Source organism: Hyla sarda, chromosome 1 (genome assembly GCF_029499605.1).
Source record: "Hyla sarda isolate aHylSar1 chromosome 1, aHylSar1.hap1, whole genome shotgun sequence".
In the NCBI taxonomy this organism is placed as follows: domain Eukaryota; kingdom Metazoa; phylum Chordata; class Amphibia; order Anura; family Hylidae; genus Hyla; species Hyla sarda.
In genome coordinates, this window is record NC_079189.1 from 191,747,955 (window position 1) to 191,764,769 (window position 16,815).

At 38.9% G+C, this 16,815-nt stretch overlaps 31 non-coding genes across 31 annotated transcripts; 15 read left to right on the top strand and 16 right to left on the bottom strand.

Moving 5' to 3' along the window:
- Window positions 1-557: 557 nt before the first annotated feature.
- TRNAF-GAA (transfer RNA phenylalanine (anticodon GAA)) lies at window positions 558-630 on the bottom strand. Its single transcript has one exon. It is a non-coding gene; the product is annotated as a tRNA-Phe (tRNA).
- Window positions 631-782: 152 nt separating this feature from the next.
- On the top strand, window positions 783-865 carry TRNAL-CAG (transfer RNA leucine (anticodon CAG)). Its single transcript has one exon. It is a non-coding gene; the product is annotated as a tRNA-Leu (tRNA).
- A 1,265-nt stretch (window positions 866-2,130) lies between these two features.
- TRNAL-CAG (transfer RNA leucine (anticodon CAG)) lies at window positions 2,131-2,213 on the top strand. The gene has a single exon. It is a non-coding gene; the product is annotated as a tRNA-Leu (tRNA).
- Window positions 2,214-2,790: 577 nt separating this feature from the next.
- Window positions 2,791-2,863, bottom strand: TRNAF-GAA (transfer RNA phenylalanine (anticodon GAA)). Its single transcript has one exon. It is a non-coding gene; the product is annotated as a tRNA-Phe (tRNA).
- Window positions 2,864-3,015: 152 nt separating this feature from the next.
- On the top strand, window positions 3,016-3,098 carry TRNAL-CAG (transfer RNA leucine (anticodon CAG)). The gene has a single exon. It is a non-coding gene; the product is annotated as a tRNA-Leu (tRNA).
- A 577-nt stretch (window positions 3,099-3,675) lies between these two features.
- Window positions 3,676-3,748, bottom strand: TRNAF-GAA (transfer RNA phenylalanine (anticodon GAA)). Its single transcript has one exon. It is a non-coding gene; the product is annotated as a tRNA-Phe (tRNA).
- Window positions 3,749-3,900: 152 nt separating this feature from the next.
- Window positions 3,901-3,983, top strand: TRNAL-CAG (transfer RNA leucine (anticodon CAG)). The gene has a single exon. It is a non-coding gene; the product is annotated as a tRNA-Leu (tRNA).
- Window positions 3,984-4,550: 567 nt separating this feature from the next.
- TRNAF-GAA (transfer RNA phenylalanine (anticodon GAA)) lies at window positions 4,551-4,623 on the bottom strand. Its single transcript has one exon. It is a non-coding gene; the product is annotated as a tRNA-Phe (tRNA).
- Window positions 4,624-4,775: 152 nt separating this feature from the next.
- Window positions 4,776-4,858, top strand: TRNAL-CAG (transfer RNA leucine (anticodon CAG)). Its single transcript has one exon. It is a non-coding gene; the product is annotated as a tRNA-Leu (tRNA).
- Window positions 4,859-5,435: 577 nt separating this feature from the next.
- TRNAF-GAA (transfer RNA phenylalanine (anticodon GAA)) lies at window positions 5,436-5,508 on the bottom strand. The gene has a single exon. It is a non-coding gene; the product is annotated as a tRNA-Phe (tRNA).
- Window positions 5,509-5,659: 151 nt separating this feature from the next.
- Window positions 5,660-5,742, top strand: TRNAL-CAG (transfer RNA leucine (anticodon CAG)). Its single transcript has one exon. It is a non-coding gene; the product is annotated as a tRNA-Leu (tRNA).
- Window positions 5,743-6,309: 567 nt separating this feature from the next.
- On the bottom strand, window positions 6,310-6,382 carry TRNAF-GAA (transfer RNA phenylalanine (anticodon GAA)). Its single transcript has one exon. It is a non-coding gene; the product is annotated as a tRNA-Phe (tRNA).
- Window positions 6,383-6,530: 148 nt separating this feature from the next.
- Window positions 6,531-6,613, top strand: TRNAL-CAG (transfer RNA leucine (anticodon CAG)). Its single transcript has one exon. It is a non-coding gene; the product is annotated as a tRNA-Leu (tRNA).
- Window positions 6,614-7,190: 577 nt separating this feature from the next.
- TRNAF-GAA (transfer RNA phenylalanine (anticodon GAA)) lies at window positions 7,191-7,263 on the bottom strand. Its single transcript has one exon. It is a non-coding gene; the product is annotated as a tRNA-Phe (tRNA).
- A 152-nt stretch (window positions 7,264-7,415) lies between these two features.
- TRNAL-CAG (transfer RNA leucine (anticodon CAG)) lies at window positions 7,416-7,498 on the top strand. Its single transcript has one exon. It is a non-coding gene; the product is annotated as a tRNA-Leu (tRNA).
- A 577-nt stretch (window positions 7,499-8,075) lies between these two features.
- TRNAF-GAA (transfer RNA phenylalanine (anticodon GAA)) lies at window positions 8,076-8,148 on the bottom strand. Its single transcript has one exon. It is a non-coding gene; the product is annotated as a tRNA-Phe (tRNA).
- A 152-nt stretch (window positions 8,149-8,300) lies between these two features.
- On the top strand, window positions 8,301-8,383 carry TRNAL-CAG (transfer RNA leucine (anticodon CAG)). The gene has a single exon. It is a non-coding gene; the product is annotated as a tRNA-Leu (tRNA).
- A 567-nt stretch (window positions 8,384-8,950) lies between these two features.
- On the bottom strand, window positions 8,951-9,023 carry TRNAF-GAA (transfer RNA phenylalanine (anticodon GAA)). The gene has a single exon. It is a non-coding gene; the product is annotated as a tRNA-Phe (tRNA).
- Window positions 9,024-9,175: 152 nt separating this feature from the next.
- Window positions 9,176-9,258, top strand: TRNAL-CAG (transfer RNA leucine (anticodon CAG)). Its single transcript has one exon. It is a non-coding gene; the product is annotated as a tRNA-Leu (tRNA).
- A 1,813-nt stretch (window positions 9,259-11,071) lies between these two features.
- On the bottom strand, window positions 11,072-11,144 carry TRNAF-GAA (transfer RNA phenylalanine (anticodon GAA)). Its single transcript has one exon. It is a non-coding gene; the product is annotated as a tRNA-Phe (tRNA).
- A 148-nt stretch (window positions 11,145-11,292) lies between these two features.
- On the top strand, window positions 11,293-11,375 carry TRNAL-CAG (transfer RNA leucine (anticodon CAG)). Its single transcript has one exon. It is a non-coding gene; the product is annotated as a tRNA-Leu (tRNA).
- A 576-nt stretch (window positions 11,376-11,951) lies between these two features.
- TRNAF-GAA (transfer RNA phenylalanine (anticodon GAA)) lies at window positions 11,952-12,024 on the bottom strand. Its single transcript has one exon. It is a non-coding gene; the product is annotated as a tRNA-Phe (tRNA).
- A 124-nt stretch (window positions 12,025-12,148) lies between these two features.
- TRNAL-CAG (transfer RNA leucine (anticodon CAG)) lies at window positions 12,149-12,231 on the top strand. Its single transcript has one exon. It is a non-coding gene; the product is annotated as a tRNA-Leu (tRNA).
- A 589-nt stretch (window positions 12,232-12,820) lies between these two features.
- TRNAF-GAA (transfer RNA phenylalanine (anticodon GAA)) lies at window positions 12,821-12,893 on the bottom strand. The gene has a single exon. It is a non-coding gene; the product is annotated as a tRNA-Phe (tRNA).
- Window positions 12,894-13,695: 802 nt separating this feature from the next.
- TRNAF-GAA (transfer RNA phenylalanine (anticodon GAA)) lies at window positions 13,696-13,768 on the bottom strand. Its single transcript has one exon. It is a non-coding gene; the product is annotated as a tRNA-Phe (tRNA).
- Window positions 13,769-13,916: 148 nt separating this feature from the next.
- Window positions 13,917-13,999, top strand: TRNAL-CAG (transfer RNA leucine (anticodon CAG)). The gene has a single exon. It is a non-coding gene; the product is annotated as a tRNA-Leu (tRNA).
- A 564-nt stretch (window positions 14,000-14,563) lies between these two features.
- TRNAF-GAA (transfer RNA phenylalanine (anticodon GAA)) lies at window positions 14,564-14,636 on the bottom strand. The gene has a single exon. It is a non-coding gene; the product is annotated as a tRNA-Phe (tRNA).
- Window positions 14,637-14,788: 152 nt separating this feature from the next.
- TRNAL-CAG (transfer RNA leucine (anticodon CAG)) lies at window positions 14,789-14,871 on the top strand. The gene has a single exon. It is a non-coding gene; the product is annotated as a tRNA-Leu (tRNA).
- A 577-nt stretch (window positions 14,872-15,448) lies between these two features.
- On the bottom strand, window positions 15,449-15,521 carry TRNAF-GAA (transfer RNA phenylalanine (anticodon GAA)). The gene has a single exon. It is a non-coding gene; the product is annotated as a tRNA-Phe (tRNA).
- Window positions 15,522-15,645: 124 nt separating this feature from the next.
- TRNAL-CAG (transfer RNA leucine (anticodon CAG)) lies at window positions 15,646-15,728 on the top strand. Its single transcript has one exon. It is a non-coding gene; the product is annotated as a tRNA-Leu (tRNA).
- Window positions 15,729-16,317: 589 nt separating this feature from the next.
- TRNAF-GAA (transfer RNA phenylalanine (anticodon GAA)) lies at window positions 16,318-16,390 on the bottom strand. The gene has a single exon. It is a non-coding gene; the product is annotated as a tRNA-Phe (tRNA).
- Window positions 16,391-16,815: the final 425 nt, after the last annotated feature.

Here is a 16,815-nt window from a genome sequence, read left to right on the forward strand (position 1 = left end):
CTAAAAATCTTCAAAAAATTTCGGAATGAAAACTACACACTGTACTGGCATGGAATGCTAACGGGATTTGTAAAATTATATTCACCACAATGCAACATAGGGCTTTTGAGGTATTTTACCTAAGCTGCCAAAACTCTAAACGCATCAACGATTTAACTCACTTTAGTGGATTTTGAGTTAAAATGAAACTGCTGAAACCAAGGATCAAAGCAGGGATATTTAGTCAAACGCTCTCCCAACAGAGCTAGTTCAGCTAACACACTTAGTGCATTGATGGTTGTGTAGATGGTTGTGTAGAGCACAGCATTGTAAGATGTCCCCAATAATAGGAATGGTTTTTCATGTGTAAAAATGTCTCTTTTTATAAAGAAAAAAAACTTCAAAATTTTCAAAATGAAAACCAAACACTGTACTGGCATGAAATGCTAACCGGATATGTAAAACAATTTTCTCCACAATGCAAAATAGTGCCTTTGAGGTATATTAACTAAGCTGCTAAAACTCTAAACGCATCAACGACTTAACTTACTTCAGTTGATTTTGAGACATAAGGAAACTGCCGAAACCCGGGATCGAACCAGGGACCTTTAGATCTTCAGCCTAACGCTCTCCCAACTGAGCTATTTCGGCTAATACACCTAGTTGACAGATGGCGGTGTAGGGCACAGTGTTGTAAAATGTCCCCAACGATAGGGATGTTTTTTCATGTGTTAAAACAACGGTTTTACAGCTCGCATGGCTTCTTTTTTTTTTGCATTGATGGAGGTGTAATATAAAGCAAAGTCAGGATGGCCGAGCGGTCTAAGGCGCTGCGTTCAGGTCGCAGTCTCCTCTGGAGGCGTGGGTTCGAATCCCACTTCTGACAGATGTTTTTTATATAGAGACTAAAAATCTTCAAAAAATTTCGGAATGAAAACTACACACTGTACTGGCATGGAATGCTAACGGGATTTGTAAAATTATATTCACCACAATGCAACATAGGGCTTTTGAGGTATTTAACCTAAGCTGCCAAACTCTAAACGCATCAACGATTTAACTCACTTTAGTGGATTTTGAGTTAAAATGAAACTGCTGAAACCAAGGATCAAAGCAGGGATATTTAGTCAAACGCTCTCCCAACAGAGCTAGTTTAGCTAACACACTTAGTGCATTGATGGTTGTGTAGATGGTTGTGCAGAGCACAGCATTGTAAGATGTCCCCAATAATAGGAATGGTTTTTCATGTGTAAAAATGTCTCTTTTTATAAAGAAAAAAAAACTTCAAAATTTTCAAAATGAAAACCAAACACTGTACTGGCATGAAATGCTAACGGGATATGTAAAACAATTTTCTCCACAATGCAAAATAGTGCCTATGAGGTATATTAACTAAGCTGCTAAAACTCTAAACGCATCAACGACTTAACTTACTTCAGTTGATTTTGAGACATAAGGAAACTGCCAAAACCCAACCAGGGACCTTTAGATCTTCAGTCTAACGCTCTCCCAACTGAGCTATTTCGGCTAATACACCTAGTTGACAGTAGTGTTGAGCGGCATAGGCCATATTCGAATTCGCGAATATTCGCGAATATATGGACGAATATTCGTCATATATTCGCGAATATTCGCATATTCGTTATGTCCTAGTTTTATTTTCGCATATGCGAATATTCGTGTATGCGAAATTCGCGAATGCGAAAATTAACATAAGTGAATATTGGCATATGCAAAGTTAACACGTGCGAAAATTCGCATATGCGAAAATTAGATATTCGAATTTTCGCACGCCAGTCTCACATAGTAGTATTACAGTCTTCTTTACACCACACAAGCTGGAAGCAGAGAGGGATGATCACTGTGAAGAAAAAAAAAAAAAAAAAAAAAAAAAAAAAACAATATTCGTAATTACGAATATATAGCGCTATATTCGCGAAATTCGCGAATTCGCGAATATGCGATATTCGCGAATAATATTCGAATTGCGAATATTCGCGAGCAACACTAGTTGACAGATGGTGGTGTAGGGCACAGTGTTGTAAAATGTCCCCAACGATAGGGATGTTTTTTCATGTGTTAAAACAACGGTTTTACAGCTCGCATGGCTTCTTTTTTTTTCGCATTGGTGGAGGTGTAATACAAAGGAAAGTCAGGATGGCCGAGCGGTCTAAGGTGCTGCGTTCAGGTCGCAGTCTCCTCTGGAGGCGTGGGTTCGAATCCCACTTCTGACAGATGTTTTTTATATAGAGACTAAAAATCTTCAAAAAATTTCGGAATGAAAACTACACACTGTACTGGCATGGAATGCTAACGGGATTTGTAAAATTATATTCACCACAATGCAACATAGGGCTTTTGAGGTATTTTACCTAAGCTGCCAAAACTCTAAACGCATCAACGATTTAACTCACTTTAGTGGATTTTGAGTTAAAATGAAACTGCTGAAACCAAGGATCAAAGCAGGGATATTTAGTCAAACGCTCTCCCAACAGAGCTAGTTCAGCTAACACACTTAGTGCATTGATGGTTGTGTAGATGGTTGTGTAGAGCACAGCATTGTAAGATGTCCCCAATAATAGGAATGGTTTTTCATGTGTAAAAATGTCTCTTTTTATAAAGAAAAAAAAACTTCAAAATTTTCAAAATGAAAACCAAACACTGTACTGGCATGAAATGCTAACGGGATATGTAAAACAATTTTCTCCACAATGCAAAATAGTGCCTATGAGGTATATTAACTAAGCTGCTAAAACTCTAAACGCATCAACGACTTAACTTACTTCAGTTGATTTTGAGACATAAGGAAACTGCCGAAACCCGGGATCAAACCAGGGACCTTTAGATCTTCAGTCTAACGCTCTCCCAACTGAGCTATTTCGGCTAATACACCTAGTTGACAGATGGTGGTGTAGGGCACAGTGTTGTAAAATGTCCCCAACGATAGGGATGTTTTTTCATGTGTTAAAACAACGGTTTTACAGCTTGCATGGCTTCTTTTTTTTTTGCATTGGTGGAGGTGTAAAACAAAGCAAAGTCAGGATGGCCGAGCGGTCTAAGGCGCTGCGTTCAGGTCGCAGTCTCCTCTGGAGGCGTGGGTTCGAATCCCACTTCTGACAGATGTTTTTTATATAGAGACTAAAAATCTTCAAAAAATTTCAGAATGAAAACTACACACTGTACTGGCATGGAATGCTAACGGGATTTGTAAAATTATATTCACCACAATGCAACATAGGGCTTTTGAGGTATTTTACCTAAGCTGCCAAAACTCTAAACGCATCAACGATTTAACTCACTTTAGTGGATTTTGAGTTAAAATGAAACTGCTGAAACCAAGGATCAAAGCAGGGATATTTAGTCAAACGCTCTCCCAACAAAGCTAGTTCAGCTAACACACTTATTGCATTGACGGTTGTGTAGATGGTTGTGTAGAGCACAGCATTGTAAGATGTCCCCAATAATAGGAATGGTTTTTCATGTGTAAAAATGTCTCTTTTTATAAAGAAAAAAAAACTTCAAAATTTTCAAAATGAAAACCAAACACTGTACTGGCATGAAATGCTAACCGGATATGTAAAACAATTTTCTCCACAATGCAAAATAGTGCCTTTGAGGTATATTAACTAAGCTGCTAAAACTCTAAACGCATCAACGACTTAACTTACTTCAGTTGATTTTGAGACATAAGGAAACTGCCAAAACCCGGGATCGAACCAGGGACCTTTAGATTTTCAGTCTAACGCTCTCCCAACTGAGCTATTTCGGCTAAAACAACTAGTTGACAGATGGTGGTGTAGGGCACAGTGTTGTAAAATGTCCCCAACGATAGGGATGTTTTTTCATGTGTTAAAACAACGGTTTTACAGCTCGCATGGCTTCTTATTTTTTTGCATTGGTGGAGGTGTAATAAAAAGCAAAGTCAGGATGGCCGAGCGGTCTAAGGCGCTGCGTTCAGGTCGCAGTCTCCTCTGGAGGCGTGGGTTCGAATCCCACTTCTGACAGATGTTTTTTATATAGAGACTAAAAATCTTCAAAAAATTTCAGAATGAAAACTACACACTGTACTGGCATGGAATGCTAACGGGATTTGTAAAATTATATTCACCACAATGCAACATAGGGCTTTTGAGGTATTTTACCTAAGCTGCCAAAACTCTAAACGCATCAACGATTTAACTCACTTTAGTGGATTTTGAGTTAAAATGAAACTGCTGAAACCAAGGATCAAAGCAGTCAAACGCTCTCCCAACAGAGCTAGTTCAGCTAACACACTTAGTGCATTGACGGTTGTGTAGATGGTTGTGTAGAGCACAGCATTGTAAGATGTCCCCAATAATAGGAATGGTTTTTCATGTGTAAAAATGTCTCTTTTTATAAAGAAAAAAAAAATTCAAAATTTTCAAAATGAAAACCAAACACTATACTGGCATGAAATGCTAACCGGATATGTAAAACAATTTTCTCCACAATGCAAAATAGTGCCTATGAGGTATATTAACTAAGCTGCTAAAACTCTAAACGCATAAACGACTTAACTTACTTCAGTTGATTTTGAGACATAAGGAAACTGCCGAAACCCGGGATCAAACCAGGGACCTTTAGATCTTCAGTCTAACGCTCTCCCAACTGAGCTATTTCGGCTAATACACCTAGTTGACAGATGGTGGTGTAGGGCACAGTGTTGTAAAATGTCCCCAACGATAGGGATGTTTTTTCATGTGTTAAAACAACGGTTTTACAGCTTGCATGGCTTCTTTTTTTTTTGCATTGGTGGAGGTGTAAAACAAAGCAAAGTCAGGATGGCCGAGCGGTCTAAGGCGCTGCGTTCAGGTCGCAGTCTCCTCTGGAGGCGTGGGTTCGAATCCCACTTCTGACAGATGTTTTTTATATAGAGACTAAAAATCTTCAAAAAATTTCAGAATGAAAACTACACACTGTACTGGCATGGAATGCTAACGGGATTTGTAAAATTATATTCACCACAATGCAACATAGGGCTTTTGAGGTATTTTACCTAAGCTGCCAAAACTCTAAACGCATCAACGATTTAACTCACTTTAGTGGATTTTGAGTTAAAATGAAACTGCTGAAACCAAGGATCAAAGCAGGGATATTTAGTCAAACGCTCTCCCAACAAAGCTAGTTCAGCTAACACACTTATTGCATTGACGGTTGTGTAGATGGTTGTGTAGAGCACAGCATTGTAAGATGTCCCCAATAATAGGAATGGTTTTTCATGTGTAAAAATGTCTCTTTTTATAAAGAAAAAAAAACTTCAAAATTTTCAAAATGAAAACCAAACACTGTACTGGCATGAAATGCTAACCGGATATGTAAAACAATTTTCTCCACAATGCAAAATAGTGCCTTTGAGGTATATTAACTAAGCTGCTAAAACTCTAAACGCATCAACGACTTAACTTACTTCAGTTGATTTTGAGACATAAGGAAACTGCCAAAACCCGGGATCGAACCAGGGACCTTTAGATTTTCAGTCTAACGCTCTCCCAACTGAGCTATTTCGGCTAAAACAACTAGTTGACAGATGGTGGTGTAGGGCACAGTGTTGTAAAATGTCCCCAACGATAGGGATGTTTTTTCATGTGTTAAAACAACGGTTTTACAGCTCGCATGGCTTCTTTTTTTTTGCATTGGTGGAGGTGTAATAAAAAGCAAAGTCAGGATGGCCGAGCGGTCTAAGGTGCTGCGTTCAGGTCGCAGTCTCCTCTGGAGGCGTGGGTTCGAATCCCACTTCTGACAGATGTTTTTTATATAGAGACTAAAAATCTTCAAAAAATTTCAGAATGAAAACTACACACTGTACTGGCATGGAATGCTAACGGGATTTGTAAAATTATATTCACCACAATGCAACATAGGGCTTTTGAGGTATTTTACCTAAGCTGCCAAAACTCTAAACGCATCAACGATTTAACTCACTTTAGTGGATTTTGAGTTAAAATGAAACTGCTGAAACCAAGGATCAAAGCAGTCAAACGCTCTCCCAACAGAGCTAGTTCAGCTAACACACTTAGTGCATTGACGGTTGTGTAGATGGTTGTGTAGAGCACAGCATTGTAAGATGTCCCCAATAATAGGAATGGTTTTTCATGTGTAAAAATGTCTCTTTTTATAAAGAAAAAAAAAATTCAAAATTTTCAAAATGAAAACCAAACACTATACTGGCATGAAATGCTAACCGGATATGTAAAACAATTTTCTCCACAATGCAAAATAGTGCCTTTGAGGTATATTAACTAAGCTGCTAAAACTCTAAACGCATCAACGACTTAACTTACTTCAGTTGATTTTGAGACATAAGGAAACTGCCGAAACCCGGGATCGAACCAGGGACCTTTAGATCTTCAGTCTAACACTCTCCCAACTGAGCTATTTCGGCTAATACACCTAGTTGACAGATGGTGGTGTAGGGCACAGTGTTGTAAAATGTCCCCAACGATAGGGATGTTTTTTCATGTGTTAAAACAACGGTTTTACAGCTCGCATGGCTTCTTTTTTGCATTGGTGGAGGTATAATACAAAGCAAAGTCAGGATGGCCGAACGGTCTAAGGCGCTGTGTTCAGGTCGCAGTCTCCTCTGGAGGCGTGGGTTCGAATCCCACTTCTGACAGATGTTTTTTATATAGAGACTAAAAATCTTCAAAAAATTTCAGAATGAAAACTACACACTGTACTGGCATGGAATGCTAACGGGATTTGTAAAATTATATTCACCACAATGCAACATAGGGCTTTTGAGGTATTTTACCTAAGCTGCCAAAACTCTAAACGCATCAACGATTTAACTCACTTTAGTGGATTTTGAGTTAAAATGAAACTGCTGAAACCAAGGATCAAAGCAGGGATATTTAGTCAAACGCTCTCCCAACAGAGCTAGTTCAGCTAACACACTTAGTGCATTGATGGTTGTGTAGATGGTTGTGTAGAGCACAGCATTGTAAGATGTCCCCAATAATAGGAATGGTTTTTCATGTGTAAAAATGTCTCTTTTTATAAAGAAAAAAAAACTTGAAAATTTTCAAAATGAAAACCAAACACTGTACTGGCATGAAATGCTAACGGGATATGTAAAACAATTTTCTCCACAATGCAAAATAGTGCCTATGAGGTATATTAACTAAGCTGCTAAAACTCTAAACGCATCAACGACTTAACTTACTTCAGTTGATTTTGAGACATAAGGAAACTGCCGAAACCCGGGATCGAACCAGGGACCTTTAGATCTTCAGTCTAACGCTCTCCCAACTGAGCTATTTCGGCTAATACACCTAGTTGACAGATGGTGGTGTAGGGCACAGTGTGGTAAAATGTCCCCAACGATAGGGATGTTTTTTCATGTGTTAAAACAACGGTTTTACAGCTCGCATGGCTTCTTTTTTTTTTGCATTGGTGGAGGTGAAATACAAAGCAAAGTCAGGATGGCCGAGCGGTCTAAGGCGCTGCGTTCAGGTCGCAGTCTCCTCTGGAGGCGTGGGTTCGAATCCCACTTCTGACAGATGTTTTTTATATAGAGACTAAAAATCTTCAAAAAATTTCAGAATGAAAACTACACACTGTACTGGCATGGAATGCTAACGGGATTTGTAAAATTATATTCACCACAATGCAACATAGGGCTTTTGAGGTATTTTACCTAAGCTGCCAAAACTCTAAACGCATCAACGATTTAACTCACTTTAGTGGATTTTGAGTTAAAATGAAACTGCTGAAACCAAGGATCAAAGCAGGGATATTTAGTCAAACGCTCTCCCAACAGAGCTAGTTCAGCTAACACACTTAGTGCATTGATGGTTGTGTAGATGGTTGTGTAGAGCACAGCATTGTAAGATGTCCCCAATAATAGGAATGGTTTTTCATGTGTAAAAATGTCTCTTTTTATAAAGAAAAAAAAACTTGAAAATTTTCAAAATGAAAACCAAACACTGTACTGGCATGAAATGCTAACGGGATATGTAAAACAATTTTCTCCACAATGCAAAATAGTGCCTATGAGGTATATTAACTAAGCTGCTAAAACTCTAAACGCATCAACGACTTAACTTACTTCAGTTGATTTTGAGACATAAGGAAACTGCCGAAACCCGGGATCGAACCAGGGACATTTAGATCTTCAGTCTAACGCTCTCCCAACTGAGCTATTTCGGCTAATACACCTAGTTGACAGATGGTGGTGTAGGGCACAGTGTGGTAAAATGTCCCCAACGATAGGGATGTTTTTTCATGTGTTAAAACAACGGTTTTACAGCTCGCATGGCTTCTTTTTTTTTTGCATTGGTGGAGGTGTAATACAAAGCAAAGTCAGGATGGCCGAGCGGTCTAAGGCGCTGCGTTCAGGTCGCAGTCTCCTCTGGAGGCGTGGGTTCGAATCCCACTTCTGACAGATGTTTTTTATATAGAGACTAAAAATCTTCAAAAAATTTCAGAATGAAAACTACACACTGTACTGGCATGGAATGCTAACGGGATTTGTAAAATTATATTCACCACAATGCAACATAGGGCTTTTGAGGTATTTTACCTAAGCTGCCAAAACTCTAAACGCATCAACGATTTAACTCACTTTAGTGGATTTTGAGTTAAAATGAAACTGCTGAAACCAAGGATCAAAGCAGTCAAACGCTCTCCCAACAGAGCTAGTTCAGCTAACACACTTAGTGCATTGATGGTTGTGTAGATGGTTGTGTAGAGCACAGCATAGTAAGATGTCCCCAATAATAGGAATGGTTTTTCATGTGTAAAAATGTCTCTTTTTATAAAGAAAAAAAAACTTCTAAATTTTCAAAATGAAAACCAAACACTGTACTGGCATGAAATGCTAACGGGATATGTAAAACAATTTTCTCCACAATGCAAAATAGTGCCTATGAGGTATATTAACTAAGCTGCTAAAACTCTAAACGCATCAACGACTTAACTTACTTCAGTTGATTTTGAGACATAAGGAAACTGCCGAAACCCGGGATCAAACCAGGGACCTTTAGATCTTCAGTCTAACGCTCTCCCAACTGAGCTATTTCGGCTAATACACCTAGTTGACAGATTGTGGTGTAGGGCACAGTGTTGTAAAATGTCCCCAACGATAGGGATGTTTTTTCATGTGTTAAAACAACGGTTTTACAGCTCGCATGGCTTCTTTTTTTTTTGCATTGGTGGAGGTGTAATACAAAGCAAAGTCAGGATGGCCGAGCGGTTTAAGGTGCTGCGTTCAGGTCGCAGTCTCCTCTGGAGGTGTGGGTTCGAATCCCATTTCTGACAGATGTTTTTTATATAGAGACTAAAAATCTTCAAAAAATTTCAGAATGAAAACTACACACTGTACTGGCATGGAATGCTAACGGGATTTGTAAAATTATATTCACCACAATGCAACATAGGGCTTTTGAGGTATTTTACCTAAGCTGCCAAAACTTTAAACGCATCAACGATTTAACTCACTTTAGTGGATTTTGAGTTAAAATGAAACTGCTGAAACCAAGGATCAAAGCAGTCAAACGCTCTCCCAACAGAGCTAGTTCAGCTAACACACTTAGTGCATTGACGGTTGTGTAGATGGTTGTGTAGAGCACAGCATTGTAAGTCTCCTCTGGAGGCGTGGGTTCGAATCCCACTTCTGACAGATGTTTTTTATATAGAGACTAAAAATCTTCAAAAAATTTCAGAATGAAAACTACACACTGTACTGGCATGGAATGCTAACGGGATTTGTAAAATTATATTCACCACAATGCAACATAGGGCTTTTGAGGTATTTTACCTAAGCTGCCAAAACTCTAAACGCATCAACGATTTAACTCACTTTAGTGGATTTTGAGTTAAAATGAAACTGCTGAAACCAAGGATCAAAGCAGGGATATTTAGTCAAACGCTCTCCCAACAGAGCTAGTTCAGCTAACACACTTAGTGCATTGATGGTTGTGTAGATGGTTGTGTAGAGCACAGCATTGTAAGATGTCCCCAATAATAGGAATGGTTTTTCATGTGTAAAAATGTCTCTTTTTATAAAGAAAAAAAAACTTCAAAATTTTCAAAATGAAAACCAAACACTGTACTGGCATGAAATGCTAACGGGATATGTAAAACAATTTTCTCCACAATGCAAAATAGTGCCTTTGAGGTATATTAACTAAGCTGCTAAAACTCTAAACGCATCAACGACTTAACTTACTTCAGTTGATTTTGAGACATAAGGAAACTGCCGAAACCCGGGATCGAGCCAGGGACCTTTAGATCTTCAGTCTAACGCTCTCCCAACTGAGCTATTTCGGCTAATACACCTAGTTGACAGATGGTGGTGTAGGGCACAGTGTTGTAAAATGTCCCCAACGATAGGGATGTTTTTTCATGTGTTAAAACAACGGTTTTACAGCTCGCATGGCTTCTTTTTTTTTTGCATTGGTGGAGGTGTAATAAAAAGCAAAGTCAGGATGGCCGAGCGGTCTAAGGCTTGTGTTCAGGTCGCAGTCTCCTCTGGAGGCGTGGGTTCGAATCCCACTTCTGACAGATGTTTTTTATATAGAGACTAAAAATCTTCAAAAAATTTCAGAATGAAAACTACACACTGTACTGGCATGGAATGCTAACGGGATTTGTAAAATTATATTCACCACAATGCAACATAGGGCTTTTGAGGTATTTTACCTAAGCTGCCAAAACTCTAAACGCATCAACGATTTAACTCACTTTAGTGGATTTTGAGTTAAAATGAAACTGCTGAAACCAAGGATCAAAGCAGTCAAACGCTCTCCCAACAGAGCTAGTTCAGCTAACACACTTAGTGCATTGACGGTTGTGTAGATGGTTGTGTAGAGCACAGCATTGTAAGATGTCCCCAATAATAGGAATGGTTTTTCATGTGTAAAAATGTCTCTTTTTATAAAGAAAAAAAAAACTTCAAAATTTTCAAAATGAAAACCAAACACTATACTGGCATGAAATGCTAACCGGATATGTAAAACAATTTTCTCCACAATGCAAAATAGTGCCTTTGAGGTATATTAACTAAGCTGCTAAAACTCTAAACGCATCAACGACTTAACTTACTTCAGTTGATTTTGAGACATAAGGAAACTGCCGAAACCCGGGATCGAACCAGGGACCTTTAGATCTTCAGTCTAACGCTCTCCCAACTGAGCTATTTCGGCTAATACACCTAGTTGACAGATGGTGGTGTAGGGCACAGTGTTGTAAAATGTCCCGAACGATAGGGATGTTTTTTCATGTGTTAAAACAACGGTTTTACAGCTCGCATGGCTTCTTTTTTGCATTGGTGGAGATGTAATACAAAGCAAAGTCAGGATGGCCGAGCGGTCTAAGGCGCTGCGTTCAGGTCGCAGTCTCCACTGGAGGCGTGGGTTCGAATCCCACTTCTGACAGATGTTTTTTATATAGAGACTAAAAATCTTCAAAAAATTTCAGAATGAAAACTACACACTGTACTGGCATGGAATGCTAACGGGATTTGTAAAATTATATTCACCACAATGCAACATAGGGCTTTTGAGGTATTTAACCTAAGCTGCCAAACTCTAAACGCATCAACGATTTAACTCACTTTAGTGGATTTTGAGTTAAAATGAAACTGCTGAAACCAAGGATCAAAGCAGGGATATTTAGTCAAACGCTCTCCCAACAGAGCTAGTTCAGCTAACACACTTAGTGCATTGATGGTTGTGTAGATGGTTGTGTAGAGCACAGCATTGTAAGATGTCCCCAATAATAGGAATGGTTTTTCATGTGTAAAAATGTCTCTTTTTATAAAGAAAAAAAAACTTAAAAATTTTCAAAATGAAAACCAAACACTGTACTGGCATGAAATGCTAACAGGATATGTAAAACAATTTTCTCCACAATGCAAAATAGTGCCTATGAGGTATATTAACTAAGCTGCTAAAACTCTAAACGCATCAACGACTTAACTTACTTCAGTTGATTTTGAGACATAAGGAAACTGCCGAAACCCGGGATCGAACCAGGGACCTTTAGATCTTCAGTCTAACGCTCTCCCAACTGAGCTATTTCGGCTAATACACAGTGTTGTAAAATGTCCCCAACGATAGGGATGTTTTTTCATGTGTTAAAACAACGGTTTTACAGCTCGCATGGCTTCTTTTTTTTTCGCATTGGTGGAGGTGTAATACAAAGGAAAGTCAGGATGGCCGAGCGGTCTAAGGCGCTGCGTTCAGGTCGCAGTCTCCTCTGGAGGCGTGGGTTCGAATCCCACTTCTGACAGATGTTTTTTATATAGAGACTAAAAATCTTCAAAAAATTTCGGAATGAAAACTACACACTGTACTGGCATGGAATGCTAACGGGATTTGTAAAATTATAGTCACCACAATGCAACATAGGGCTTTTGAGGTATTTTACCTAAGCTGCCAAAACTCTAAACGCATCAGCGATTTAACTCACTTTAGTGGATTTTGAGTTAAAATGAAACTGCTGAAACCAAGGATCAAAGCAGGGATATTTAGTCAAACGCTCTCCCAACAGAGCTAGTTCTGCTAACACACTTAGTGCATTGATGGTTGTGTAGATGGTTGTGTAGATGTTTGTGTAGAGCACAGCATTGTAAGATGTCCCCAATAATAGGAATGGTTTTTCATGTGTAAAAATGTCTCTTTTTATAAAGAAAAAAAAACTTCAAAATTTTCAAAATGAAAACCAAACACTGTACTGGCATGAAATGCTAACGGGATATGTAAAACAATTTTCTCCACAATGCAAAATAGTGCCTTTGAGGTATATTAACTAAGCTGCTAAAACTCTAAACGCATCAACGACTTAACTTACTTCAGTTGATTTTGAGACATAAGGAAACTGCCGAAACCCGGGATCGAACCAGGGACCTTTAGATCTTCAGTCTAACGCTCTCCCAACTGAGCTATTTCGGCTAATACACCTAGTTGACAGATGGTGGTGTAGGGCACAGTGTTGTAAAATGTCCCCAACGATAGGGATGTTTTTTCATGTGTTAAAACAACGGTTTTACAGCTCGCATGGCTTCTTTTTTTTTTGCATTGGTGGAGGTGTAATAAAAAGCAAAGTCAGGATGGCCGAGCGGTCTAAGGCTTGTGTTCAGGTCGCAGTCTCCTCTGGAGGCGTGGGTTCGAATCCCACTTCTGACAGATGTTTTTTATATAGAGACTAAAAATCTTCAAAAAATTTCAGAATGAAAACTACACACTGTACTGGCATGGAATGCTAACGGGATTTGTAAAATTATATTCACCACAATGCAACATAGGGCTTTTGAGGTATTTTACCTAAGCTGCCAAAACTCTAAACGCATCAACGATTTAACTCACTTTAGTGGATTTTGAGTTAAAATGAAACTGCTGAAACCAAGGATCAAAGCAGTCAAACGCTCTCCCAACAGAGCTAGTTCAGCTAACACACTTAGTGCATTGACGGTTGTGTAGATGGTTGTGTAGAGCACAGCATTGTAAGATGTCCCCAATAATAGGAATGGTTTTTCATGTGTAAAAATGTCTCTTTTTATAAAGAAAAAAAAAACTTCAAAATTTTCAAAATGAAAACCAAACACTATACTGGCATGAAATGCTAACCGGATATGTAAAACAATTTTCTCCACAATGCAAAATAGTGCCTTTGAGGTATATTAACTAAGCTGCTAAAACTCTAAACGCATCAACGACTTAACTTACTTCAGTTGATTTTGAGACATAAGGAAACTGCCGAAACCCGGGATCGAACCAGGGACCTTTAGATCTTCAGTCTAACGCTCTCCCAACTGAGCTATTTCGGCTTATACACCTAGTTGACAGATGGTGGTGTAGGGCACAGTGTTGTAAAATGTCCCGAACGATAGGGATGTTTTTTCATGTGTTAAAACAACGGTTTTACAGCTCGCATGGCTTCTTTTTTGCATTGGTGGAGATGTAATACAAAGCAAAGTCAGGATGGCCGAGCGGTCTAAGGCGCTGCGTTCAGGTCGCAGTCTCCACTGGAGGCGTGGGTTCGAATCCCACTTCTGACAGATGTTTTTTATATAGAGACTAAAAATCTTCAAAAAATTTCAGAATGAAAACTACACACTGTACTGGCATGGAATGCTAACGGGATTTGTAAAATTATATTCACCACAATGCAACATAGGGCTTTTGAGGTATTTAACCTAAGCTGCCAAACTCTAAACGCATCAACGATTTAACTCACTTTAGTGGATTTTGAGTTAAAATGAAACTGCTGAAACCAAGGATCAAAGCAGGGATATTTAGTCAAACGCTCTCCCAACAGAGCTAGTTCAGCTAACACACTTAGTGCATTGATGGTTGTGTAGAGCACAGCATAGTAAGATGTCCCCAATAATAGGAATGGTTTTTCATGTGTAAAAATGTCTCTTTTTATAAAGAAAAAAAAACTTCAAAATTTTCAAAATGAAAACCAAACACTGTACTGGCATGAAATGCTAACGGGATATGTAAAACAATTTTCTCCACAATGCAAAATAGTGCCTATGAGGTATATTAACTAAGCTGCTAAAACTCTAAACGCATCAACGACTTAACTTACTTCAGTTGATTTTGAGACATAAGGAAACTGCCGAAACCCGGGATCGAACCAGGGACCTTTAGATCTTCAGTCTAACGCTCTCCCAACTGAGCTATTTCGGCTAATTCACCTAGTTGACAGATGGTGGTGTAGGGCACAGTGTTGTAAAATGTCCCCAACGATAGGGATGTTTTTTCATGTGTTAAAACAACGGTTTTACAGCTCGCATGGCTTCTTTTTTTTTTGCATTGGTGGAGGTGTAAAACAAAGCAAAGTCAGGATGGCCGAGCGGTCTAAGGCGCTGCGTTCAGGTCGCAGTCTCCTCTGGAGGCGTGGGTTCGAATCCCACTTCTGACAGATGTTTTTTATATAGAGACTAAAAATCTTCAAAAAATTTCAGAATGAAAACTACACACTGTACTGGCATGGAATGCTAACGGGATTTGTAAAATTATATTCACCACAATGCAACATAGGGCTTTTGAGGTATTTTACCTAAGCTGCCAAAACTCTAAACGCATCAACGATTTAACTCACTTTAGTGGATTTTGAGTTAAAATGAAACTGCTGAAACCAAGGATCAAAGCAGGGATATTTAGTCAAACGCTCTCCCAACAGAGCTAGTTCAGCTAACACACTTAGTGCATTGATGGTTGTGTAGATGGTTGTGTAGAGCACAGCATTGTAAGATGTCCCCAATAATAGGAATGGTTTTTCATGTGTAAAAATGTCTCTTTTTATAAAGAAAAAAAAACTTCAAAATTTTCAAAATGAAAACCAAACACTGTACTGGCATGAAATGCTAACAGGATATGTAAAACAATTTTCTCCACAATGCAAAATAGTGCCTATGAGGTATATTAACTAAGCTGCTAAAACTCTAAACGCATCAACGACTTAACTTACTTCAGTTGATTTTGAGACATAAGGAAACTGCCGAAACCCGGGATCGAACCAGGGACCTTTAGATCTTCAGTCTAACGCTCTCCCAACTGAGCTATTTCGGCTAATACACAGTGTTGTAAAATGTCCCCAACGATAGGGATGTTTTTTCATGTGTTAAAACAACGGTTTTACAGCTCGCATGGCTTCTTTTTTTTTCGCATTGGTGGAGGTGTAATACAAAGGAAAGTCAGGATGGCCGAGCGGTCTAAGGCGCTGCGTTCAGGTCGCAGTCTCCTCTGGAGGCGTGGGTTCGAATCCCACTTCTGACAGATGTTTTTTATATAGAGACTAAAAATCTTCAAAAAATTTCGGAATGAAAACTACACACTGTACTGGCATGGAATGCTAACGGGATTTGTAAAATTATATTCACCACAATGCAACATAGGGCTTTTGAGGTATTTTACCTAAGCTGCCAAAACTCTAAACGCATCAGCGATTTAACTCACTTTAGTGGATTTTGAGTTAAAATGAAACTGCTGAAACCAAGGATCAAAGCAGGGATATTTAGTCAAACGCTCTCCCAACAGAGCTAGTTCTGCTAACACACTTAGTGCATTGATGGTTGTGTAGATGGTTGTGTAGATGTTTGTGTAGAGCACAGCATTGTAAGATGTCCCCAATAATAGGAATGGTTTTTCATGTGTAAAAATGTCTCTTTTTATAAAGAAAAAAAAACTTCAAAATTTTCAAAATGAAAACCAAACACTGTACTGGCATGAAAAGCTAACGGGATATGTAAAACAATTTTCTCCACAATGCAAAATAGTGCCTTTGAGGTATATTAACTAAGCTGCTAAAACTCTAAACGCATCAACGACTTAACTTACTTCAGTTGATTTTGAGACATAAGGAAACTGCCGAAACCCGGGATCGAACCAGGGACCTTTAGATCTTCAGTCTAACGCTCTCCCAACTGAGCTATTTCGGCTAATACACCTAGTTGACAGATGGTGGTGTAGGGCACAGTGTTGTAAAATGTCCCCAACGATAGGGATGTTTTTTCATGTGTTAAAACAACGGTTTTACAGCTCGCATGGCTTCTTTTTTTTTTGCATTGGTGGAGGTGTAATAAAAAGCAAAGTCAGGATGGCCGAGCGGTCTAAGGCTTGTGTTCAGGTCGCAGTCTCCTCTGGAGGCGTGGGTTCGAATCCCACTTCTGACAGATGTTTTTTATATAGAGACTAAAAATCTTCAAAAAATTTCAGAATGAAAACTACACACTGTACTGGCATGGAATGCTAACGGGATTTGTAAAATTATATTCACCACAATGCAACATAGGGCTTTTGAGGTATTTTACCTAAGCTGCCAAAACTCTAAACGCATCAACGATTTAACTCACTTTAGTGGATT